Source organism: Natator depressus, chromosome 10 (assembly GCF_965152275.1).
Source record: "Natator depressus isolate rNatDep1 chromosome 10, rNatDep2.hap1, whole genome shotgun sequence".
Taxonomy (NCBI): domain Eukaryota; kingdom Metazoa; phylum Chordata; order Testudines; family Cheloniidae; genus Natator; species Natator depressus.
Window position 1 is genome coordinate 76,300,735 of NC_134243.1, and position 25,984 is coordinate 76,326,718.

Genomic DNA, 25,984 nt, shown 5'->3' on the forward strand with positions numbered 1-25,984 from the left:
ATTTTAGTACAGCATTTTCATTAGAGCACTGGGCCAGCTTTTCTGATGTGCTTGGGACTGAGCAATGCCAGCATGCAAATTGTCAGATTCTTATCCCTGTAGGCAACCCCCAGCCTCCAAATGGATCAGCTCACAGGATCAGGACCATGAATTTCAGCTGTCCTACTTGTGGGGGGACATTTCCTCTGAATCAGGCTCTGATCTCAGCTAGACCAGAGTAAATCTGGAAGAACTCGTTTGACTTCAGTGGCGCTCTCCTGGATCTACACCAGTGGAATGGAAATCAGAATCTGGGCCATAGGAAACGTCTCTCCACAACTAAAACCATTAAGGCCCACGGCTCTGTTCTGCTGGGATGCCAGGGTCAGCTAGCAGTATCAGGTTCATTATTATTACAGCAAATTGTTTCCAAACAGAATTTAAACCATGAAGCAGCGATGGATCTTTTAGAAAATAATCACCATGGTTGTGTAAGCTACATTTTATGAGCACTTGTGTGAGAGAGAGATTAATAATTAAAGGCTCCTGGTTGTATATATAAGTTGCCAAGCAATTTTTGGAATTATTTCAATTACCTACTTCTAAAAGTTGCAGCCTTCTGTTCGCCTGTCCATTTCCTCTCCCTCCAGGAACACAATGGATACCACCGGTTCCAGTGCGTGTGTGGGTTAGTAAAGAGTTTTACCCTATTCCCCAGAGACACAGCTGAAGATAATCAAATCTTCATGTAGGGCACAGCAGAGCACAGTTTTACAATACTGCTTCTGAAACACTGTGATGGTGTCCCCTGAATAGATATGTGGGTCCACATTCAGGGGACACCATCACAGGGCCTAACAACATCAGCCACACTATCAGAGGCTCGTTCACCTGCACATCCACCAATGTGATATATGCCATCATGTGCCAGCAATGCCCCTCTGCCATGTACATTGGTCAAACTGGACAGTCTCTACGTAAAAGAATAAATGGACACAAATCAGATGTTAAGAATTATAACATTCATAAACCAGTCGGAGAACACTTCAATCTCTCTGGTCACGCAATCACAGACATGAGGGTCGCTATCTTAAAGCAAAAAAACTTCAAATCCAGACTCCAGCGAGAAACTGCTGAATTGGAATTCATTTGCAAATTGGATACTATTAATTTGGGCTTGAATAGAGACTGGGAGTGGCTAAGTCATTATGCAAGGTAGCCTATCTCCCCTTGTTTTTTTCCTACAAACCCCCCCAAGACGTTCTGGTTAAACTTGGATTATTGCTGTGCACATTGTAAGATGAGCTATTGCCAGCAGGAGAGTGAGTTTGTGTGTGTGGTTTTTGGAGAGGGGTGTGGGGGGGGTGAGAAAACCTGGATTAGTGCTGGAAATGACCCACCTTGATTATCATGCGCATTATAAAGAGAGGTTTCAAAGAGGGATGGGCTATTACCAGCAGGAGAGTGAGTTTGTATGTGTGTGTGGGGGGGGGGGAAGGGTGAGAAAACCTGGATTTGTGCTGGAAATGGCCCTACTTGATGATCACTTTAGATAAGCTGTTACCAGCAGGAGAGTGGGGTGGGAGGAAGTTTTGTTTCATGGTCTCTGTGTGTATATAATGTCTTCTGCAGTTTCCACGATATGCTATGCATCCGATGAAGTGAGCTGTAGCTCACGAAAGCTCATGCTCAAATAAACTGGTTAGTCTCTAAGGTGCCACAAGTACTCCTTTTCTTTTTTCTTTTTACGAATACAGACTAACACGGCTGTTACTCTGAAACCTCTCATCTGAAAGGGTTACAAGAAAAACTTCATTTCCAGAGCATCAGATCTTTTCCTTTCCTGGTTCTGTTGAGCTCGGTTCTGCTCTCAGGAACACAGGTGAAATGCTAGGGAGTTGCCAATAAATTCAAGAGAATGACTCCAGCTTTACACTGGGAGCAGGATTTAACTCATAATTCTGACAGTTCTTTCAGCACTGTTGGCTGATGTTGCTCAATCATTTGCATTTTGTTTAAACCAGATGAGCTGCAAACAGGTTTTATTTTAAGGAAGTGAGCTGCTGACAAGCCATCTGAGAAATGAAATTTTAAAAAACAGCAGGAGAATAACTGAACTCTGCCTTTCTTCAATCATAGGATTTCTTTTCTCCCTGATCTTTATATGCTGCACACAGATCTGCAAGTGAATCACAGAATCATAGAAGATTAGGGTTGGAAGACACCTCAGGAGGTCATCTAGTCCAACCCCCTGCTTAAAGCAGGACCAAACCTAACTAAATCATCCCAGCAAGGGCTTTGTCAAGCTGGGCCTTAAAAACCTTTAAGGATGGAGATTCCACCACCTCCCTAGGGAACCCATTCCAGTGCTTCACCACCCTCCTAGTGAAATAGTGTTTCTTAATATCCAACCTAGACCTCCCCCACTGCAACTTGAGACCATTGCTCCTTGTTCTGTCATCTGCCACCACTGAGAACAGCCCAGCTCCATCCTCTTTGGAACTCCCCTTCAGGTAGTTGAAGGGTGCTATCAAATCCTGCCTCACTCTTCTCTTCTGCAGACTAAATAAACCCAGTTCCCTCAGCCTCTCCTCATAAGTCATGTGCCCCAGCCCCCTAATCATTTTCGTTGCCCTCCACTGGACTCTCTCCAATTTGTCCATATCCTTTCTGTAGTGGGAGGCCCAAAACTGGACGCAATACACTAGTGGAGTAACTCTAGTTCTTTTAGCTTTCCTAAATCCGTGTAGACCTTGTAGTTTATTAACCATAAAGTCCTATATCTTATCAGGAGCATGAGGCTTGGAATATAGGAATAGTTTCAAAACTTGAGAAGATAGTAATGATCCCTCACTACAACCACATAACCTGCACAGTTAGTCAACATTTCCCTGAGCTTTCTGTCTCTCGCTGTACATCTAGTGAATCATCAAATGGCAGGAATGACATTAACATGTTTTAAGAAGGGACACGGCGATTCTTTTCATGGACTTTCTCAGATGATTCAGAAGCTTGGCTATAATACAAATAAAAAAGGCCACTCATTATTTCTCTGCTAATACCACCCATTTAAAACCACAACGTATCATGAAAGTTTAGCAGAACATTCAATTGAGCTCTGCTGCTAGGAGAGATATAAACCATATGTTTTACAGATGAGGATTTACTAGGAGAGCTAAGAATGATTCCAACTTGTCTATAAGATCTTGATATGTACATCTGTGCACTCTAGCTTCACAGGCATGGAGAGACTTTATGGCCTTCTGCTCCTGAAATGTATACACAGAAAAGAATTCCCAGCAGCCTGCAGGAAATGACCAAAATGATTTCAGATTTCCTTCAAGATCAAAGAAAAATGCAGGAAACTAGGGAAAGTGAAGCTTTCACGGGCCCCCTCTTCTCACCTGAGATGTCATGAAGCCTCTAAATTCACCTCTTTATGAACTGAGAGGTCCAACAGCAAGACACTGCCAGAGATCTGTCAAGGAAGGGTCTAGCTATTTCATTGTATGTATCAATGACTACTCCTGGGAGAATCGCATGGGCTAGATTTTCATAAACTGGACCTTCGGGCATGCAAAAGGGACCCATAGCCCATTTAGGCACACGATTAGAGTAACTCCACCTGGGAAAGCAGGCACTGCCATGCATGTGGGGCACCAGCCTCGCCCTATGAAACTCGGGTCATAATGTGGGAGTATGCAGCTCCTCTCATTCCCCTTGTGACTAGTCACCTGAACTGCTTTGCTTCAGAGCTCTAACACAATGCCATTGCCAGAGGCTCCCAGCTGGGGGGTTGGGAGTAGGCCATTGCTATGGGTAAAAAGATACAGAGCCAAGAGTAGCCTGGGGAAGAAGCTGCACCGATTAGTAGTCACTATAAAGGGCGATAGACAAATGAGTTGATATTTGGCTTTCCATTGACTTCAATAGACTTTGCGCACGGCCCTTTGTACACATAGCGTATAAGGGAGAGCTGGGCAGAAGGTGGAGAAAGGTAATGCGAGGCACTTCGATGTGTAGCTTTGCAAGGGAGTTGCACAGGGCCGGGAAGAAGGCATTGAAATAGTGTGGAAATCACCAAGGCAAGCATAGAGGAGACCAAGGCTTTCTTTGCTGTCATGAGATCCTCGGATATAATTATTTCCAACGCAGCCAGTCACAAGTTCAGTCCTTGTGCCTGAACCATCAATGTCCAGCTTGTTTGCTATTTTTAGGGTGAAAAATAAGAGAGACTTCTTCTCTTCCAGTTGGAGGTTTGGGTCTGCTGATCAAAGAAACATCCCAGAGACAGAAAAGTTAGGCAATTGCTTCCCTTTATGTGTTCTATAACATGGCCCTTCCTCTGATGCTTCTAGGCATGGTGGATGGCTAAGTGGGATAAGCACCAGGGCAGAATAGCTAGCAAAGCATGTCCTGAAACAGCACACTCCCATCCCAGCAGGGCCCACCGAGCCCTGGAACCTTCTAGGGCAAATTGATCCCACCGTTTATCATATGAGAGACTTTAAACCCAGAGGTTCTCTAGGGACATAAAGGTCCCATAAGAATAGGTTTTTGAACTAGAGCTCTGGAAAGCAAAAACGTCCCTGCCCTTCAGTGCCTTGTGCGCCAGTCACTGCTGCCTTCCACTCCCAGAAGTGGCTGCATTTCAATGTGTCCACATGTATTTTGTAAAATGCTTTGGGATCATCCAGGATATTTTATGGATCAATAAAAATCACATTCTACCCACTGCCTTCTTCTGTAAGGGCCTGGCCACAGACTCTGTGCTAAAGAGCAGCATGGGGACAGAGGAAACCCAGGGAAACTCACAACCCTTCCTTCTTCTCCACTAACGTTGCGTAAAGCTCAGATTTGCACTAGTGATAGGTGAACAGTAAAGCGTTCATAGATTCAGAGAAGGACCCTAAAATTCTTGGGTGGATGCAAAGGAACAGAGTCATTTTCATCTATGGCTGAAAACTGCTAGATAAGAGCTAGGCATTATTCGTTCCTTGGTTCAAGTTATAAACGGGACTCTTTGTTCAGTGTAGAAATGTTATCAAGAAGGAATCAGGCTGAAGCTCATGAGACCTGGGGAGATGTAATAAATCAGGCATTGAGTGCTGAACTCTGGCTAGGAGCACGGGGACTGGGTGGGGGGGGGGGGAAGGAGGAGGGAGGGGCAGCAGGACATATTCATTCCCAGTATAACTCCATTAATGTCACTACAGCTACACCGGGGTGGGGGTGAGGGTGTCTGACTTGGGGCAGTTAAAGTGCGGCGTTGTTCTTCCCCTCTTGGGCCAGAGGTTTGGACAGAAATGCTCGTCTCCATGGATGTGCATTAAGGGAAGCCTGGCCTCCCTGCAGTAGTAAAAGCCGACATGCTCAGAGGAGGGAATCACAGCGTTACAGGGGAGGGAAGCTGAGCAGTGGATGCCACCTGTTCTGTTTGTTCCCCCTGGGGCACCTGGCATTGGCCACTGTCAGCAGACAGGATACTGGGCTAGATGGACCTTTGCTCTGACCCAGTATGGCCGTTCTTATGATTGACTGGTGCAAATTGACTTCACTGAAGCAAGGGCAGTTCACACCATGGGAAGATCTGCCGCGTCATGTTTATATTGCCACAGAAGGAAAGTGTAGAATCATGGTGTATAACTGCTAACCTCAGTTACAGAACACCTTTTTGATCCTTAAGCTTCTGGTTCTCTTCAGGCATTAGATCTGGTTCTCTGGCTCCTTAGAAAGCAATTCATTGTTATTAGGGGAGGGCCCAGGGTCCAATCCTGAAGTGTGCTGAGTGCCCTCAGTTCCTGTCTGCTTTAGTGGGAGCAGAAGGCACTCAGCACCTTGCAGGATTGGCCCCCAGTGGCAGACCATACAGTTGATATGCGTATCTACTCCCAAGTCCTCCTAGCTATACATCTGCCTAGAATGGGATGATTTTCATGGCCAGCATTATGCAGCACATTCAGAGGATTATATAACTCCCCCTCGCCCCAAAAAATCAGAAATCGAAATAGGCTCTTGGCTCTGAAAGTGCAACCCAGGGATCTGCTCAGGCTAGAAAAATGAACGAGAAGCTTTGGAAAACTAGCAGATCCCGGAAGCTCCATGGAGATTTCACAGCTCTAAACCTTCTGATGAACGACTTACCTATACGCGGTGACATATTTGCAGGGCTTTGCAATTTTGTGGTAAGCAGGGGTTGGGCAATTGAGACAGCTATTTCCCCCTGAAATCTCAATGGCTATTGTCCTTCCAATCTCGCAGAGACCTAGGGCAGAACAGTGATGCTGAGCCCTGCCCCCTGGCTGTCTGCCCCCTGGCTGTCGGAATGCGAGGGGGTAGCCCTCCAGCTTTGTGAAAGGGACTTGGAAGTTGTTCAGGGAAGCCCAGTTCAAGTGTTTCAAACCTTCCCTCAGGCCATCCTGTGTATTTGTCATTTGTACCAAGAGGAGGGGCCAGCACAGCTAGTGCCTTTGCAATAGCTGGTGTGTCACGTGGGCTCATTCCTTATTCAATCCAGATGACGCTGCCGAGAGGCTCCGAATCCTACATCTCTCTTTATACTGGCTTTGCAGTTTTCTTTAACCAGTCTTGATTCATGACCAATATTGTTCTCCCATTGCAACCCCCACCCCCTACCGCCCTCACTAACCCTGTGAGAATGAAAATAAATCACTACCTGCAGGCCCCAGACCGCACAGCGAGGCTACAGGGCCCCATTCATCCCAGGGCTCAAGAGAACCATAAAGGGGAACTTATAGCAGAACAATTTCGGAATGAAACATGAAGGTATAACGTAGAGTATCAGTCTGCTGCACAGCTTCAAAGTGCTTTCCCTCTCCCTACCCCGCCTCCCTTAGGGATTGCCCCATATGAAAAATATTAGACGTCCAAGGCTCCTTTATATATCTGTAATTCTTCTTGACAATAGGTTCCTTTACACTCCTTCAGAGTCAGAGTTTTTGCTTCCAGCCGTGGGAAGCCATTCGTGTGCACTGGTTAGTTACACTGCCCAGTAACGATGGTGATTCACAGGGGTTGTGAGCCCTCGGGGGGGGGTCACAAGGTTCTTACACGGGCGTCGTGAGCTGTCAACCTCCACCCCCCAAGCCCCACTTTGCCTCCAGCGTTTATAATAGTGTTAAATATTAAAAAAATGTATTTTTAATTTATGGGGGGAGGGGGTCGGACTCAGAGGCTTGCTGTGTGAAAGGGGTTAGCAATACAAAAGCTTGAGAACCACTGGGCTGGAGCATGTCTAAAGCTCTACTGGTACTGGGTCACAGAGATTTAAAAGCGAAGGGCCCAAGTGTGCTTTTGCTCAAGCCACAGAGCTGAACGAAGAAAAGGAGGACGTGTGGCACCTTAGAGACTAACCAATTTATTTCAGCATAAGCTTTCGTGAGCTACAGCTCACTTCATCGGATGCATGCAGTGGAAAATACAGTGGGGAGATTTTATATACACAGAGAACATGAAACAATGGGTGTTACCATACACACTGTAACGAGAGTGATCAGGTAAAGTGAGCTATTACCAGCAAGAGAGCGGGGGGGGGGGGGGCGGGAAAGGAACCTTTTGTAGTGATAATCAAGGTGGGCCATTTCCAGCAGTTGACAAGAACGTCTGAGGAACAGTAGGAGGGGGGAAATAAACATGGGGAAATAGTTTTACTTTGTGTAATGACACATCTACTCCCAGTCTTTACTCAAGCCTAAAAAAAACTTCAAAAACAGACTCCAACGAGAGACTGGTGAATTGGAATTAATTTGCAAACTGGATACAATTAACTTAGGCTTAGTGGGTACTATTCCCAGCGTACTCCGTAAACACAGGGTGCAAAGTTCAAATTCGCCCCCGGCTACCGGAGGTTGGGCTTCATGAAAAACAAATTAAGAAATTCAGCTCAAACCTTCCCATCCCTCTTTTTCATTTCACCCTCAGGACGATACAGCCCACACACTAAATACCCAGAGAACCTACCCCCAACCCCACCCAACCTAACCTCCCTCATATCCATGAGAACCCACTTAATTCCCAACAGCCGCTCACAAGGTGAGGGTGTCTTGGGCAGACCCTGTCACAATCTCGAATCCTTGATACTGCAGGAAAGATGTTTGCCTGGGCCTACTATGAACACATAGGGGGTGGAGGAGGGTTATTACCCAATGAAAATGGATCGTTTTGGTAAAAATTTTCCAAAAATATTTATGGTTTTGGTTTGAAAATAGCCACCTTGTCGAGCTCTTTGTTCGCACACAGCTTCTGGGTCCTGCGGAGAAAGCGGAAGCTCTAAGTGATCAAACAGGCACTGCCCCTGTGCCATTGCCTGGAGGGGCAGCTGAAAAGAAGAGTGAAAACAGGTTTTTCCCTTTCCAGAAATAAATAGAAAACTTCAGATAAAATAAAGATCAAAGACTTCCACTGGCTACGTCTGCAGGACGCTATACCCAGGGAAAACCGCGTAGGACAGGGCACTTCTCTTCCTAGCACCCTTTTCTGTCCAACGGTGAGACCTATTACCAGTCAACACAGTGCAGATGACACCCAAGGGAAGCAATGGGACCCCATCAATGGGGCCATTTAAAGTAGGATTGCCTTTTCTGACAATAATGGGCCAGATTCTGATTGGAACATCTCCAGGGAAGCTCAGCCCAAAAGGGAGGGGCCTATGGTGTCTTTATATCAGAGCCCCCACTCTCAATTAGAGCAATCTCTAATTTATGGCAGCTTCCCACAGCCACCTATAGGCTGTGGCTTCGCAGCTCAGCACAGCTGGAGTGCAGAGTGACTGATCACACTACTCCCTTGTCTCTGACAGCCCCCCGTCCCCGCATTCCCCATCTCGGGGGCTGCAAGAGGAAGGTGGTATAATCTGCCATATCTCACTCAGAGAGTTCTCCTGTGCTGGGGGGAATCCTGCTGCTTTCTGGGCCCGTTACACTGTTCCGGAAGCAGAAAGGGGTCAGACTGTGGCTGGGAATCAGGACCCACCACCTTGCATTGAGCAGCGATAGGCTAGAAGGGAGAAAGGAAAGACTGGAAAGGCCCATGGCTGGGAGTCGGTCATTGTTATCACATCACAAGAGGCTGGCTAACCAGGTTCGCTCTGGCTGTAGGGTCCTTTCGCATGTGGGCAACCAGGGAACATTTCTGGGGTGTTGTGCTTTGTCTGTCCCACCGATTTCTCTAAGCATCTAACCCACAGCCCCATAACATTCTGGACACCTACGGGGCCCAATCCTGCAGCCCTTCCTTAGTTGAAACGCCGCTCGATCTCAAAGGATCTTTTGTCTAAGTAAGAACTGTTCGGATCAGACTCATGCTCTGAGGCTGATCCAGGAGTAGCCAGAGCGATTCAGTCTCGAAATAAACCACACAATGGAAAAACCTATTTTTTTCAATGGAAACTTGTCTATCGCCCATGAGCTAGTGCAGTGTAGCTGGCACCAGCCCATGCCTCTGGACAATCTCCATGCTCTTTGCATGGGAGAGCTGAATTTTACACCCAGAGAAAAAAACCAGAGTGACGCTTTTGGATTCACATAAGTGGCATTTAAAAATCCTGCTTTCAATTTGACATTGGACTTGAGGACCAAAGCCTTCCTTGGGCAATTTGATTTATGGCTGTGTGCGCATTCCCATGCCCAGACATGACCAGACAGAGACCAGCACCTGCACAGGTCTGAGAAAGAAAGGGAACTGGGAAAGGGCTCATCGGTTGAAGTGCCTTTGCTGTGACAGCGAGGGCATAGCACAGAGGAACGATGTTAGCAAAGTCCCTGGGGAATGCCCAGCACAGATGTCAGTATTTCAGGGGCAGAACAACAGAAGAGCATTTTGTGAGCGTGTTAATCACATTGCAGTACCAATTCATTGCAATGTGCTTAGATAAGCAGCACACATCTGGGGACGTGTAATTTAATAAGAACTAACAGCTGCTTATTAAAAGAGCTCAAACCAGGCCAATTGACAGCTCTGGTCTGAAAGTCAGTTTGCACAGTGAGCAATGCTGGCTTGTTCCAAGGACATTCCAGGTGTAAAAATCTATCCCTCCAGGTGCTTATATCAATATCTGTACCCAAGCCCCCCTCCTCTTTGCCTGCCCTGCTCCTGTCTTAGCCCACCCCACGTGCATCACAACACTGGAGCACTGCAAAGAAAAACCCGGGAGGCGTACACAGACCATTTCGCACCCCTCTTGAAATGCAGCCTACTCTGGGGTGAGAGACGTCCGCTGGTTAACAGTGCACAGAAACAGTACACAACAGTGCAAACTTGAAGTGAAGAACATCCTAACCACCAGAGGTTGAAGGGAGTATTTTAAGCACTAGCTGAGGGGAAATTTAGCCAGTGCATGGGTGGGGGGCTAACATCTCCTTTTTCTGTGTGAAAAGCAGCCTGGGGTCTCTGATGCCCCTTGGTGGCCAGGTTTTTGTCTTATGCGACTTGAGAGCTGCTACCTCCACCAACAAAGTGGCCTTGTGACGTCATGCTGGGGCGCTGGCTCAGGGGGAAGAGTGCAAGCGACTACACAACGACCACCCCTTTGCAGTGACAACAGAGCCGGCGACCATGATTTAAGATCCTTGGCAATCAACAAACCAGAGCAGGGAATGCCTGGAACGATCCAGTGGGGCTGGGGCCAGGGAGCCATCGCCACATCTAAACAAACTAATGTTTTCTCAGTTAGCGGCAAGCGAATTTGGATCCTCAGCCCATAATCTTGCAAGTGAAGCCGAGTAATTTTAGATTTATAAACAATTCAACCTCCTGAGCTTTGTCTGTGGCCACTGAGAACGTACATTCCCATTGGAAAGGCTCACAGAGCTTGGACACAAAACCATGTCATCACTGCACATTATTCCACCAATGCCTCACTAGCAGTTTGTCCCCATTGATATTATTATGGCTGATGGGGGTGAGAATGGCCACCGGTGATGTCTGATCTGCTGAGCGAGAATGGGAATGTTATTTTGCTCGACCCATTGCCCTGAGCTGAGTGTGTCAAAGCTTCTGGATCTCTCCGGTACCATCTATTTATTTCACCATTACATCCAGGGCCTGTGGAACGCTGCCCAACAGCTGCAGAAGCCCAGTTAAATTGGTTTCATAGGCTTCTTCCGTCGTGCGTCAAGGTCTCCCACACTAAACAACCCCCAAGCAAACAAACAATGGAGAAAATGACTTAGAAAGAGAACCTGCAAAGTGAGCTGTAGCTCACGAAAGCTTATGCTCAAATAAATTGGTTAGTCTCTAAGGTGCCACAAGTCCTCCTTTTCTTTTTGCGAATACAGACCAACACGGCTGCTACTTTGAAACCTGAAAAGAGATAGAGAAGCGTGCAGACCAGCAGCCTTTGCTCAGGCTCTGGGCCTATCTCCCTTCTTTAAATCCAAGTTAGGCCATGTGTACACGCTCCTCCTGAGAGGGCACGCCTGAGAGAGTTACACGCACACAGGGGCGAGCAAAGCACATGCTCTCTCTGTGTCACACAGGCACTCTACACCTCTCAAGTTAGAGCCCATTAAGAGGTTAAAGCCAAGTTAAAGACAGAGACCAGCTCAGAGACCAGTATCTCTGGCTTCAGAATTGGACTTTTTTGGATGAAAACTCAGGGGCCCGGGCAAAGGGCACTCCTCTCTACCCAGGTATGTCCCCTGGCACTTTCAGTGAGGAGTAGATGGCGGTCTCACCCTCGCCTTGTGCGCTCCACCCCAGAGGGGACTGCATTTTAGCCCAGTCTCAAAATCTTTACTGATCACCGTCTTTACTCACACAAGCAGCCCCTTGGTGGAGGCAGCACCAGCGTCAGAAGGAAGCAGCAACAATTAGCTGGAACTCCACACTCAAGTCACGTCAAATGAAGTGGAATTCTCTGAGCTTTTAAAGAAACAGCTAAGTAGCCAAGGAGAGGAGGCCGTGATCACTTTTAGTTGAGCCAACTCCTTATCTCCACCCACGCCTATCAGCTTGTCGCTGCAGAGTCGAATTTCCATTACAGATGAGAAAGGAAACAGCCTTCTTCCTGGAGTAGATGTTGATGAATGACTAAAAGAAGCCCCAGTTAGTTGATTTAAAGGAAGAACCTGATTCAGATTCAAAAGTTTAAGTATCTGAGTTATATTTTCCCCAGCTTTTGCTGCTTATAATGGGATTCACTGAATGTTTTCCCAATTAATTCCTCTTTCTGTCTACATCTTCCAGAGCCTAACCAGCTCAAGGTATGTGTAGCGAAGTGAGACTCACTGGTGCGGCGCCTCCTGCTGGTTGTCCTGGGAATTAGCTCGATTCCAGCTCAGAGCGCCCTCTGCTGGCCGGTGGCTCACCTGCCTCAGGCCCCCGTGTCCCTCCCAGACCCCAGTGCCTCTTACCTGGAGTTCTGCCCCAGCAGTACCCCATTACTCTGGGTTTCCCCTCCCAGGGGAACCCCCAACCCTCTAAGCCCACCTCATCTCAGTGGCTACTGCCAGTCATCATCTAGCCCCTGTTCACTGGGGCAGACTGCAGTGTAATGGCCACTCATCATTGGCAAGGGGGAGTTGGACCTGCTGCCTTTCCCTGCAGCCCAGTACCTCTCCAGGCCTTCCCATCAGGCTGCAGCCTGGGAGGTCACCAGGCCTGAGCTCCCCAGCTCAGCCTGCCCCAGCACTGCTCAGTCCACAGTACCCTTTGCTCCTTTAGGCAGCTAGGCCCATCTCTCTACAAAGCTAGAGAGAGACTGACTCAGCTCCTGGCTCACAGCCCTTTTATAGGGCCAGCTGTCTCCTACTTGGGCGTGGCCCCAGCCGTGGCTGCCTTCCCAATCAGCCTACCTTTTCTCCTTGTTTTTCAGGAGCAGGGTAATTGTCCCGCTACACTATGTTTCATCCCCACAGGATATAGTATATTATACACCAGCCACAGCCTGGGGAACCCCATGGCCTCTCCAGATTTCTGATGTTCTTTTTATTTTGGATCTTACACAACATAATTCTGCTTTGAGAGGAAGGCAAAGGGTGGAGAACAACAAATCTAAGACCTTAATTCAGCAAGCTACTGAAATCTGTGGGCCTTGCCTGCCTGCTTAGGTGCTTTGCTGAATCAAGGCCTGAGGTGGAGAGGCGATATCTGAGGATTGGCATAAAGCAGGACTTGTTTTGCTGTTGTCTAAGCTGTTCCGATGCAGAGCACAGTCCCTTCTGCAACCCACTCTGATGTCCCATAACCTCCCCTTCTGCAGTAGCAACATAATTAGGGGTAAGGTCTGATTTGTATCGAATGCGCCATAAAAGTAAAACTTTAAAAAGAGACCCTTCTATTCTTGTAGAGAAGAAGCAGAGAGATGAATAAAACATGTACCACCTTAGTAATACCAGGTACTGCAGTGGCGTGTGCCTTATAAATACATGGAATTATCATCATTGCAAATGCCGAGCGCAATGGGGCCTTGTCCAGGCATTTGGTTCCTAGGTGCTACCGTAATACAAACAATAAATAAAAATAATAATGCCAAGCTCTTATCTGTGCAGTGCAGTCGTCATGCCAGTCCCAGGATATTAGAGAGACAAGGTGGATGAGGTAACATCTGTTATTGGACCAACTTCCATTGGTGTGAGAGACAAGCTTTCAAGCCACACACAGCTCCCAGACCTGACAAAGAGCTCTGCTTGGCTCAAAAGCTTGTCTCTCACCAACAGCAGTTGGTCCCATAACAGATATTACCTCACCCACCTTGTCTCTCTACGCTCTTCTCTAGCGCTTTTCATCAGTTGATCTCAAATTGTTGTACAAAAGAGGTCAGCATCGTTATCCCTCTTTTACACATGGGGAAACTGAGGTACGGGGATGTGAAATGACTTGCCAAGGTCACCCAGCAGGCCAATGCCAGAGCTGGGAATAGACCCAGCTCTGAGTCCCAGTCCGGTGCTCTAGTCACGACACCACGTTGCCCCCCTCATAAATAACATCCCCATTGCTACTATCCCTCTCAACTGGATGCTACTGCCAGCAGCAGTTGTGCATCCCAAAGCTGAACTCCATAAACATCCATTATTTAACTGTGGAAGGGTGGACTCACTCCTGGGCATAGCATAGCTGGCTCTCCTCCTCTGCGCCCCCTGCCTATGGCACCCGGGTTCTACGTTGGTTCACCTTTTCTCATGACTCAGCTCTCCGGCCAGGTCACATTCAGTCCCACGCCTTCCAGGATAACAAAGTCCAACTAAACCAAGAGTCCGCTCCTTCTGTCACGTCTGCTGTCTTTGATTCAGGGCCCAGTGGTCCATACACCCTTGTCTCAGGGCTTGCCATAGTCCATATTCCTGCCTCAGGGGCTTCGCGCCACCTCACAAGTGGCTGGTAGGTGAACCCAGGCCTGCCCTCTACACTGTGTTCCAGGCCAGGGAGCCCAGGACAGACAATCAAGGTTCACTCCACCAAACTCCTCGGACTTCTTCCTACCACCCAGGCCTGTCGGCAGGCCTCTCCCACTGCTTTGCTAGGTTCACCCTTCTTGCAGGGATCCCCTTGGAATCCCCCAACAAAATTCCAAAGTAAAAGTGAAAACCCACTTCTGCCCACCTCAGGCCTGACCTTTCCTCCCTTTGAATATCCCCGGCTCCGTTCCTCCCTGGGAGTCCAGATCCTGCTCTTTTATCTGGGCTCCGGAGCGTGCGCCATCCCAGTGTGGGGTTGCCACCTCTGAGGTGCAAGAAACCCGGATGTCCGGGATGAGCCTGAGCCCGTATAACTGGACACAGGGCTGCTACCTCAAAAATGGGACCATCCTGTAAAACCTGGATAAGGGGCAGCCCTAGCCCTGGGGCTGCTCTGTGTCTCCCCGGCCTCTGGCCAGACTTTGCTATTCAGGCTGACTCCCAGGGCCAACTCTCCCCCTGTCCTTCCCTCCTTGACTCCCCTGGTCTCTCTATTCTCTAGCTCTTCCCTGTCTGTCCACAGGCCCCTTCTGCTCCAGACGTCCTTTCTTTAAAGTCACCATGCAGCTCCTTCCCCAGCTGGGCTGCATCCTTAACTAGGCCTGGCCCACTCTCCAGGGGCAGGCATATGGGTTAATTGGCCTCAGACTCACATTAACTCTCTCGTTGCCTGTGTGCGGGGGCCACACCGAATCACACTAACCCTTTGCGTAGGGAGCCCTGATATTTGATCTGTTCACCAGTATGCCCCACCACCTAGGAAATACCCACAATCCAGACTGCTCATCCTCTGTCATCAGTTTGTATTCTACCTGGCCCATAGAAAACCTTAAAGCTCGACCAGCCATCTATGGGAAAGTAAAACCACACAAAGCTTTCCAGTGTAGTCAGGACAAATCTGAGATGTCATTTCAACATCAAGGGCTGTATTCATCTCCAATTCCCAGCTGTGGGAGGGCCCGTCGCAAAAGATTCATGATGGGGGCAGCAGAGCTGGCTAGAGAAAAAGGGAAATACGTCAGTGACTTAAAAAAATAATAATAAAAGCCCCCCCCCCGCCCCGTAATTGGAAAATTTAAAAATTTTAAATTATTTGCATTTTGAAATATCTGAAGACTGCCAATCACTGGGCAAAACATGGAAGGGGGAGCAAAATTGCTCCAAATTTTTGTTTAACTTCTTTTTTATTTCCAATTTTTGCCAAAATTTTGAACAATCTTTATCGGTTCTACGCGGCAAGGTGGGGTTCAGGGCTTTACAGTTGGGACGTCCGTCCCTCGGAGCAATGAATGTGCACAAACGCTCCTGAGGACAACATACCCTTGACGGCTCTCCATAAAACAAAGCCATTGTCTCAGTGAATTATACGGAGCATACTCCCAAGGGCACCAGGAAAGGCTAACTGGCTCCTATTTTATGTTAGCTGCACTCCAGAAGGGAGTGAATGATACCAAATTAAAGGTTTGGAGAGAAAAAAGACTAATCCGAGGCTTTTCAATTTCCATCTGTAAAAGGAGACACCAGTACTATATAGGAAATTTTTCTCGTCAGTTAGAGTGGGTCCTGGCACCCCGTTTAAAATGCATTTGGCTTTTAAAGTTGAAGAAAGAGCCCATTTTAAGCTCCCGTAGAAGAGGGCACCGAGGCAATGAGGAAAAATGGATGGAGTCATTTACTAAGCTTACACTTGCCAGTCTTGCGTGGCTCTCCACAATCAAACCCCTGCAGAAAAGAAAAATCTCCTGAGACCGGTGAAGGAATAATGATCTAGGACCTTCTGCTACTGCTAACTGCTGATGCAGTCAGGAGGTCACAGATCATGGGAGATGAATACAACCCACAGTGAGTGATAAGACACAGAGTAGCCTCTTTACAATTTACTGCCCTCAAGTTTACTTAAGAAAAGATGGCAAAAGAAGGTAAACAGCACAAGCCAAAGTTTTGTCCGAGAAGGTAAATGTTGCCCGTGTCCCAGAGAGCGGTTCCTCCCCTGCTGGGTGCACTCCGCCTCCTCCTTACCCAATAATGTTGCAGCAGCCGCAGGAGAAAAGACAGACATATGCTTGGTATCCAGAGCCAAGCCTCTGACTGGCAAAGAGAGCGAGGCGCCTTCCAGGCCCCTATTTGTCACTCAGCATTGAGGAGAAAGGCTGCAACTCAATGACAGAGCCTCTGCGAGCTGTCCAGGTTTTCTTACAGCACCGAGGAGGGTAAAATCTCGACTGCAGAGAAGGAAAGTACAGGCAAGTGTAATAGGGCAGGGGACCTTGTGAGAACATACTTAACTCCTCTTCCCTCTGCATCTCAGCCTAACTCTCTGTTGAAGCAAAGGCAGAGGTTTGGCTTTTCAGGAAGCCTATCACAGAGTCAAACCTCAGGGCTGCTGTATGTAAAACCCTGACTGTAGCAGCGAATAACAGTTCCCAGTCAGTGTCAAAGAGAGACCAGTGTACAATTCCTTCACAAACAGACATTTCATACATAGACAAACAAGAAATGTGGTGCCAGCTTTTAACAGAGAGGGTAACTGGCCATTGGAACAACTTACCAGAGGCTGGAGGAGATGGTCCATGGCTGGACATTTTAAAATCCAGAGGGGATGTTTTTCGGGTTCAAAAGGAATTCATTCAGGAAAGTTCTCTGGTTTGTGTTATCCAGGAGGTCAGAGTAGATGATCCCAATGGTCCCTTATGGCCTGAGAATGTATGAATGAAAACACTGTCAACAATATTGGGAAACCCTCTGTATAATTTTTAAATCTACTGATTCTTATATAGCCTTTCCCACTTAGTTGCTGTTATATATATTTAAATGCAGGATAACATTTACATTTCTATACATTAGGACCAGGGCACTGGAACTGGGGGGGGCGGGGGGGGTGAGGTTCATGAGGCCATGGCCCTATCACTTTTTACTGGCTGTAAGGGCAAGCAATGGGGGAGGGAGGGGCGGAGAAGAGCGAGCAGGGGTGGGGGCTAGGGGCAGCGCAAGGGCAGGGCCACGGTTCGGGCACTGGTGCCCCCCACACTTTTAGGGACCTTCTGTCACTCCTAATCAGGACACACATTCCCCTCGGATCTTTTTTCAGAGAGGAACCACATCCAGCGTGCGTCACCCGGACTCTTCAGAGCTTGACAAGCAGAGCAGCGTCTCGATTCTTTCCCAAACTCTGCAGAGTCTTGTCAGCTGGGATCCTTACAGCTGGCAGCATTCCTGATCTTGGGTTAGTCGTAGATGGCTTTCCCCAGTGGCCAGGGTGATAGGACTCTGTAGCCTCTAACCAAAGTGGTGCAGGTACAGAGACCCCGCCCGCACAGTGGACACACCTGTTGGCCCTGCGTCAAACTGCTGCTAACTCATGTGTTTATAATCTTTTCCTTCCTGAGCTGCGGTTGGCTCAGGTCTCGAAAGGTGACGGCGTGCGGCCAGACTGCCTCCCCTAAATGAAAATGTCTCATATAGCTTCGGAAACAGCCGCTGGCCACGTCTAGCAACTGCCACACCCTATTTCCAATGCTCAGCTATCAGGTGGTAACAGATTTCAGTCACTGGAGACTTGGGCTGGATTCGAAATGGGCCCTCAACATAACAAGCTTCTCTTAGGGTTTTCTCCGGAGGAGACACAAGTTTCACTCTTCTGGAGGGAAGAGGGATCTGCGGTCAAATGCTCCCACATCTGGGCAATCATCTCCACACAACAGCCTGCAAAGCGTGTTCCTGAAACATGAAACAAAGATGATGGAGAGAGAGAGAGAGAGAGAGAGAGACTGGGTTGCTAGAAGCCACTGTCCATGCTACTGGAGAGCTGTGTGCCAGAGAAAGGGATAAAATGGGCCAGTGACATTGTACAAACTCCTAGTCTCAGAGCCCAGGGCCTGTGCTCGGCCTAGCACTCTCAGGCCTGCTTGTCGCATGAAAGAAGAAAGAAACCCCAACCTCTTCCTCTCATTTCTTCCAGTCTCTCCCATCACTCCAGTTTCAGCCCCTCTCCCTGCGGCCCTTAGTAGAAGGTGAGCCTTGATCCCTCACCAACGGATGGAAGTTGCCAGGCCACGTTCTTTCCCATTTGTGTGTTTGGCAGAAATTCTCTCCAGTTGCCCCACTTCTGGATTTGCCCAAGGGGACTGACGACTGAGCCCCCCATAATACTCGTTGACTGTCAAAGGTTCGCATAATCACACTCCGAGGCCCAGAAATCAAGCACAAATCACTTTCTCAAAAGGCCTGGCTGTGCACGTAAGCAGCTTCCACACAGCCCCTTGGCATTACCCATGGACAGGGCCTGTCAGAGCCACGACCTGTCAGAGCCACGGCTGAGGCCCGCAAACAATCTATGGGCCATATGGTGAGTACCAAGTCAGGCCCCTGTGGGGAAAGGTGTGGTGGGCATGATACCCGGGGCAGAGTTAACGGAAGGCTACTGTGCCCGGTACAGCATTGCCAGCTCCTGCAATCTCATCCTGAGTCTTGCTATCTTTGTTACTTTTCTTAAAGCCCTAGTGCGAGACCCTCCACTTTCATTTCAAACAAATAAAACTAAAAGTAAGTTTCTAGCCATCCTGGTTGCAGAGATAAGCTTGAAAATGGGAATCTTAAAAGGTTCAAAAGCCAGCAGGCAAATAAACTCTACATTAAAACAAAACAATACAACCCCTCACATTCACGATTCTTAGGCCAATCTCACGATTTTGGGCAGCCTGAGTCATTTTTGAAAGCTTGGGGCTGGTGATACACTGAAGGTATGGATGATTCTGCAGTATGAGTGGCTCATGGGAGACTTTTTTCTGACTTGTATGTTACTAATCGCACTGTGCTATCCTGCTAGAGTACTTTGGAAACCCAGGATTCTCCCACCCCCCACAGTTCAGTTAAGCGCTTATTGAACACAGATGTCATTTTTCTAATCCCCCTCCAGATGCTTATTAGTGCTCCAAATAATGCATTTCCTGATGAATATTTCAAAATGATCTCTTGAAATGGTCCAACTTTGGGGCATGAATTTACTCATCCATGCACTGGAATAATTTATGGGTGTCTTCTCGAAAAATGCTGTTCCACGTACTCTGTGTTTCATATCCTGCAGTTCACTCCCATCTTTTGGGGGAATCGTTTAACTTTATGGTGCTTACAGAGAATTTGCCAATCTCTTGAGTAACATCTGCAGGAGGACTCAATGTGGCTGGCACCAAAGTGAGTAATGAATAGTCCGTCTTCTTGTCAGGTAGGTTTGATATATTCTTGGATTATGAAGGGCTGGCTAATTCAATTTCTGTCCTCCAGCTGGTGCTTCATTAATTGCCTGAATTCGCCAGCCAGGGTCCTATGCAAAACAACTGCAGAATCATCATAAATGCTTTTGTACTGAGCAACGTGGACACAACTTCCATTGTAGTAGCATGTGTACTTCATGCAGGGAATTTGGGTTCATGCCTGATGGCCGGCTAGTGAAAACTACCAGGGAATTCTCTCTCTCTGTGCCCATGCTTAGTGTTGCACTACAAACTAGATGTGGCATTTGGGGAGTTCATCTTCGCCAGACCTTGCTAGATGGAGGGTCCTGGTCTGGACAGAGCAATGGTCCGACCCTGTATTTCCAGGGTGCCAGGCTTTGGAGTCTGGCATGAGAAAGTAAATCTCATTGATGTCTACAAGCCTTTCTAGTTGGAGAAAAGCCAGCAACAGCCACAAGGTGCACAGTGGTGAACACCGGCATAAGCTCCTGTGAAGTCAATGAAACTAAGTGCATTTACGCACCAGCTGGGGATCTGACCCAGAAGATGATATCCTGCCCTAGGAGAAAAGCGGACGGATCACAGCAGGGAGCAGCACAAGCTTACTCCGGGCTGAGAGGAGCTTTCAGCCGGGTGCATGCTTTCCTGCTCCTTTGAAAACCAGTATGGCATCTCCTCCTAGATTTTAAGGTCAGAAGGCCCTGGCACATGGTCATATGCCAGCAGGCTAACTGCATGAGCGAGGCCTCTAGTTGGCAGCTTATTATTATTAATATTTGTAGAATCACAGTGCCTGGGAGCTGCAGCCATGGAGCAGGATCCTGTTGTGCTAGGCGCTGTACAAACAGAGCAAACCCACAGTCCCTGTCCCAAACTGTTTAGAGGCTGTGTCACCGTGTGGTGGTAGGGCACAGACTGGCATCCACGCGAGGGAGGTTCTCTCTGTCAGCATCCAGAGCCGTAGGTAGATATCCTCCCCTTCTGCCTGCAGAGTGGGAAAGGCTCCTTTCTCCTCAGGCTTCTCAAGTACTTCCACATAGTGCGGGGCAGACAGGAGCTGGGCAAGTTAAGCAAAGTTGTGTCATAAACCTTCCCCCTGTACCAGTGTGGGCACCCGGTGCAAGTGCCCTAAGATGTCCACACTGGAAACCTGTAACAGGCTGCAAACAAGCTATAGCATCCTCATAGCGACTCCCCACCCCCTCCACCCCACAGAGCAACATTCCCAACGTTCTGCCAACGATTCGTCATGCCAGCCAAATTAGGCTTGCTTTCAGCAGGGCTCGGTACTGCTTCAGCCTGAACTGGTTTAATGCCCGTACAGACACAAACTATCTAAAATGATTTAACTGGTCCTCCTACAGCTGTTCCCCGCTGTACCGAAGGCCTTGCGAAATCCCCCAACGTACACCGCGTCTGGGAGCTAAGCCAGAAACCAGGGGATAAGTTCCATGTGCAGCTGAGCACAGCTTAGAACAGCAGTTCATCAGCCAATTCAGCGTGGATACCCAAAAGCAGTTGTGCTTAACTACCAGTGCAGATGCATCCATAGGCCTGGTCTACACGACAAAGTTTTACTGGTAAAACACGCCTTATCAGCACAGCTTTGCACGCGTCCACACACAACCCTGAGTCCTGCCAACAAAACCCTGAAGTTCTGTCAGTCAAGTTAAACCACCTCCCTGAGGGGTGCAATGCCTGTGAAGACCCTGCATTGTGTGTACTGAAACAAACCGTCCTCCGGAAACAATCCCACATTGCCGATGTCCCCATGGTGGCACTGACCACTCTGGTCGAATTTTTGAATTCTGCTCCATAGCGGTCACCCCCCCGCTTCACAATACCGAGCATGTTTTGGAAACGCCTCTCCTCCTGCTAGCCCACCTTTGCAAGCACACAGGTTTACCTCCAGGTAAAGCCACAGGTAAAACCGCAGCTAAGCCTCGTGCTACTACCTAGTCCAGAAAAGAAGTCTTGGATTTGCTCGGCCTGTGGGGGAAAGCAGAGGTGCAAGCCCAGCTGCAGAATTCCCACAGGCATAAAGACGTTTATTTGCATATTGCAATGGAGACGCAGAAGCTGGGGCATGACAGGGATGTGCCGAGCAAAGGGCAAGGAACTGCAGCAGTCCTACCAGAAGACAAAGGAGGCCAACTAAACATCTGGTGCTGCCCCCCCCCCCCCCACAAAGTGGCTGCTACTGTGCGGTGCTGTGGAATCCGTTTTTATTAATTTAGATGGAATATATGGGATTAAAGTGTTACCATAACCCAGTTACGGTAATATTCAACCATGTCAAACCAGGTCTGAGGCTTGGAATACGCAGACTATACCCTGCTTAGCACTCTGGCCAACATATAATAAAAAAATCTTTTTAACGCTTTATTAAACACACCGAAAAGAAGAAAAACAGTTAAAACATTTCTAATGTAAAGTATTAAATCAGGCTCTCTTTTTACCACCACTTTTTGTTTTCTTTCCCTTTAGCTGGAAAGGCTTCTAGAAGGAAAAACCCCTTGGAGGTGGTATCACAGATGGTAACTGTCATCCCAGGAGGTGTGGGGGAGTCAGCTGGAGCCAGTAGGGGTGGCCATGTCATCTGGGTCCCTCTCTTTTCAGCCTGTTCTGATCAGGATACCTCCCAGGAGCAGGAGGACAAAGGACCGGAGGTCCCAGGAGAGGCGGGAGGTGTGGCAGGCATGATGGGGATGCTCACTCCAGTAGCCTCTATCTGTTCTTTCCCATTTTTTAAAATTTTTCTTTACAAAAATCTCTTCCTTTGAAAGACAGCCCTATTCCTCATGCGCCTCCCCCGACCACCTATTGTTAATATCAGTGAAACGTCCCCGGTGATCCACGTAGGCTCGCACAAACATGGAAAATTGCCTAGTTCTGTTTATGTACTCAGGTGGGTGGGGTCAGAATCGGGATCCCATCTATCGCCCCAGCACCGTTACGGAAGCCCATTTCCTCAATTCCATCTGTTATATCCTGCTCGTTTCCCAGTGTCACAATGCTGTGAAGCCGGATATGTTTTATGGCCGTGTGTACCCAGATGATGACTGCCCTCAACGCAGATTTTCCAGGAAAGAGGTAGGGGATGAGTGGACTGAAATGCCTGCCCACCAACCGATAGCAACCCTCACTCGGGAAGCTTGCAACTCCAATCACTATCCTTTTCTCCACTGGAGGACCGCGGTGGGTTCAACGCACCGCTCCAGAAATGTGGCCTTCTGCATCCAAAGGTGCTGCAGCCACTGCTGATGGGCCTGTATTTGCATCAGGATCCGTGCTCGTTTCACGGGCCAGAGCCAGCACTCCACTGCACGTATCCGGTCAGTGAAGGCCTGCAGCATCTGTCGCCCTCCATTCCTCAGTTCTCACGTTCACGGCTGCCCGGCTGGCCACAGTGGTGGTGGCAGAGGTTCTGCAAATAGAGACGAATCAGTCACCCTGTTCACAAAGCAGACAAGACGGATCTCCTGACCTGTGCTGCAGCTATGCTTTTGCCAGTGAGTTGACGGCAAGACTGGAATTTGGCAGGAGGAAACAGAAGATGACCATGTGGACTAGAGGGACCTGTGAGAATTTTTAAAAAGTGGCACAGAAAAGATTATGGGATGGAACAGAGGGAATTATGGGAAGTGGACCCTAAACACTCAGTCCCCAGCGTTCCACAATGCACTTCAAAAATTTCCCAGGCAGCAACCTGCAGAACAGCGGTGAGGGGGACACAGAGGCCTACCCACAGGGCTCTGAGTCTTTGGCCCAGTGCAACCTGTTGTTGTGAGGACACACTGCACCAGCAAAGGCAGCAGGGGCATCATTTGCAGTGGGGTCAGGGGGGCAGTTGCCCCCTCCAGACATTTGTTTGCTCTCCCCCAAACCCTCAACTTTTCATGTGTCTCTGTGCTCCACTTTTTGCCGCCGCAGACTTTGCGGGATATATGATAATTATCTGTAATGTTCTAGATGCTAACAACTTTGCTCCCAGCCCCCCCCCCCCCGGAATGTTTCTGGTATCATGGCCCTGAAATGCAGCCAGGTGTGAATGGACACTAAAGTCACAGCAATGCTGGCAGAAATTTTACGAGTAAAACCGTCTCGCGTAGCCATGTATTTAAGAAAAACTTCTGCCAGCAAAATGACTCCTCTCCCTCCCCGCCCCGACTACAGCACTCTCTGCAGCATTTCCCAGAGCAGTCATTCCCAGAGGGCCAAGTTCTCCAGCACCCCTTAAATCGCTCTGGGTTACAGCGGCATAAGAGAAGAGAATTTGGCCCAGGTTCTTTACCGCGCAGGGATTTATCCATCCAGTCACGCTGCCCATAAGACCTGGTGTAGAAGGCAGCCATTGCGCCCTTTGCCATCTTGCTCCCAGTTCATTCGGAGAGTGCTTTATTCCGGAGGTGAACGCAAAGGAAAGGATTCCGTTTTCCCCTGGCCGATCCTCGCAAGCTGCGAAGTTCTACCTTTATAACCGGATCCCTGCTTGGGAGGGTGGCGGGAGCAGGGCCATCGAAAAGAAACTCGCCAGGAGGTGAGTTTTATTAAAAGGGAACATGAACTTACATGAGCAAGGAAGAGTGTCCGGAGCTTGGCTGGAAGGGGCCTTGTGGGAAAGCAGAAGGCAAAGGACAGACAGCAACAGTTTGTCTGGTTCAAGCGGAAGCTCTGGGCTTTTCGGAGGTGCGTGAACAGCGAACAATCAGCAGCAAAAGCAGCCACGCATCCTCCACCGACGGGCGAGGGATCAGGGAACCAAGGGGTGAGGAATTCCAAGGCTCACGTGGGAGGGGCAGGGACCTCTTCGTGTTGGATTGGACCCTGGCCTGGGTCGGACCCTACCCCCCATTCTGGAGAAGGGGAAGCACATCTCTGCCCTGCCCCCAGGGCAGGAGAGGAACGAGTGATTTGACTTTCCCGCCTGACTCCTGGAGGGCGGGGCTGCAAGGAACGCATGCAGCCTGGGCAGGGCTGGTCGCTGCATTAGTCTAGTTTATCCCGCCTGGGCTGTTGCCCTCCTGAACTCAGCGAGTGCCCGTCAGCGTCTGCTCCGCGCTGCGGCGGCCCGGCTCCCCAGGCGCCGCGCTGTGTTCTCGGGGTGAAGCCGGAGAGCGCTTCCGCTGAAGCGGACTCTGCTGCGGGCGGTTCAGAACCTGCGCCAGCCTTTAGCGGGTCCGCCTGACTCCCCCGCTGCACCAGCTCGCCCGCGCAGGCTCACGTGTTGGGGATGAGCCAAGGTCCTGCCTCCACGGGGGGATGCGGGCACGGCTCACTTGCCTGTCAGCAGCTGCTTCCCCTTCATGCCCCTCTGTGGGTGCGCAGCTGGGCTCGCGTCTGAGCCCTCGGAGGGCAGATTGACACACGAACACCTCCTTATGTTGTGTCAGACAGCCATCAAGGCTGGAAAACAGCCGGCAGAAAGCAGCTCCTGTGAAGGAGAGAGAGTCTGACTGCACACGCTTGCCGGGTGGTAAATCTCCATGACCACAATGGATACGTTTTTACCCTAAATAAAGGGAACCCCCCTATTCACCTGGCCCAGGCGATCCACTGACATTTCATAGTCACCTGGGGAACGTATCAGGGGGTAGCCGTGTTAGTCTGTAGCCACAAAAACAACAAGGAGGCCGGGGGCACCTTAAAGACTAACATTTATTTCAGCAGAAGGTTTCGTGGGTAAACCCCCCCGAAGAAGTGGGGTTTTTACCCTTGAAAGCTTATGCTCAAATAAATTTTGTCTTTAAATAAATTGTGTCTGTTTGTCTTTAAGGTGCCCCCGGACTTTGTATTTTCGGGCAATGTATGTTCTTTGAAACAACGGGATGCTGACTGACTGGATCGGACATCCTGCCTGCTCCCTAGCTGCAAAATCCCACCTGTTGCACGACCCAATAGTGCTGGAAGAGACAGGAGAGGAAGAAAGGACACTGAGCCGCATTTATAAAGGCAGCTACCGCAGCCATAATCCAACCCTGGAAGTCTGCATCCATGCCAACAGTAAGAGAATAACTGCCCAAAGGGGGCTCATGGGAGATACACCTATGCCAGGTATGAAAGACCAGGCTACACTGGAGGATATGTGGGGCTCCAGGTCTCAGAAACAGGGAGGGTCCATGAAGGTTTCTCTGATTTAATTCCTTTCCCATTCTCTCACCGCCTCTTCCCTTAAAGGCAGGGCGAGAAGTCAAAACTAGTAAAGCAAACAGGTTTTCTCTTATCCCCTATCACAGTGAGTTTGCTTTGGAAGTTTGTTTTACCATTGCATTACTCATAGAGTTTAGACTGGGCTCTTTGTATGAGCCTTTTCACATAAAAGTCGATAGAATTAAAGGCTTTTGAAAGACACAAATGAAA

General features: G+C 48.9%; 1 long non-coding RNA gene across 1 annotated transcript in view; it reads right to left on the reverse strand.

Annotated features, from left to right (window-relative positions):
* The window catches only part of LOC141995382 (uncharacterized), an 82,369-nt gene extending 57,692 nt beyond the window's left edge, over positions 1 to 24,677 (reverse strand). Inside the window, exons 1-2 of the long non-coding RNA XR_012641315.1 lie at positions 24,197 to 24,677; positions 16,942 to 17,088 (exon numbers count right to left, since the gene is read on the reverse strand). This is a non-coding gene — a long non-coding RNA (uncharacterized LOC141995382). The remainder of the gene's footprint in view (positions 1 to 16,941; positions 17,089 to 24,196) is intronic.
* Between the last annotated feature and the right edge of the window lie 1,307 nt (positions 24,678 to 25,984).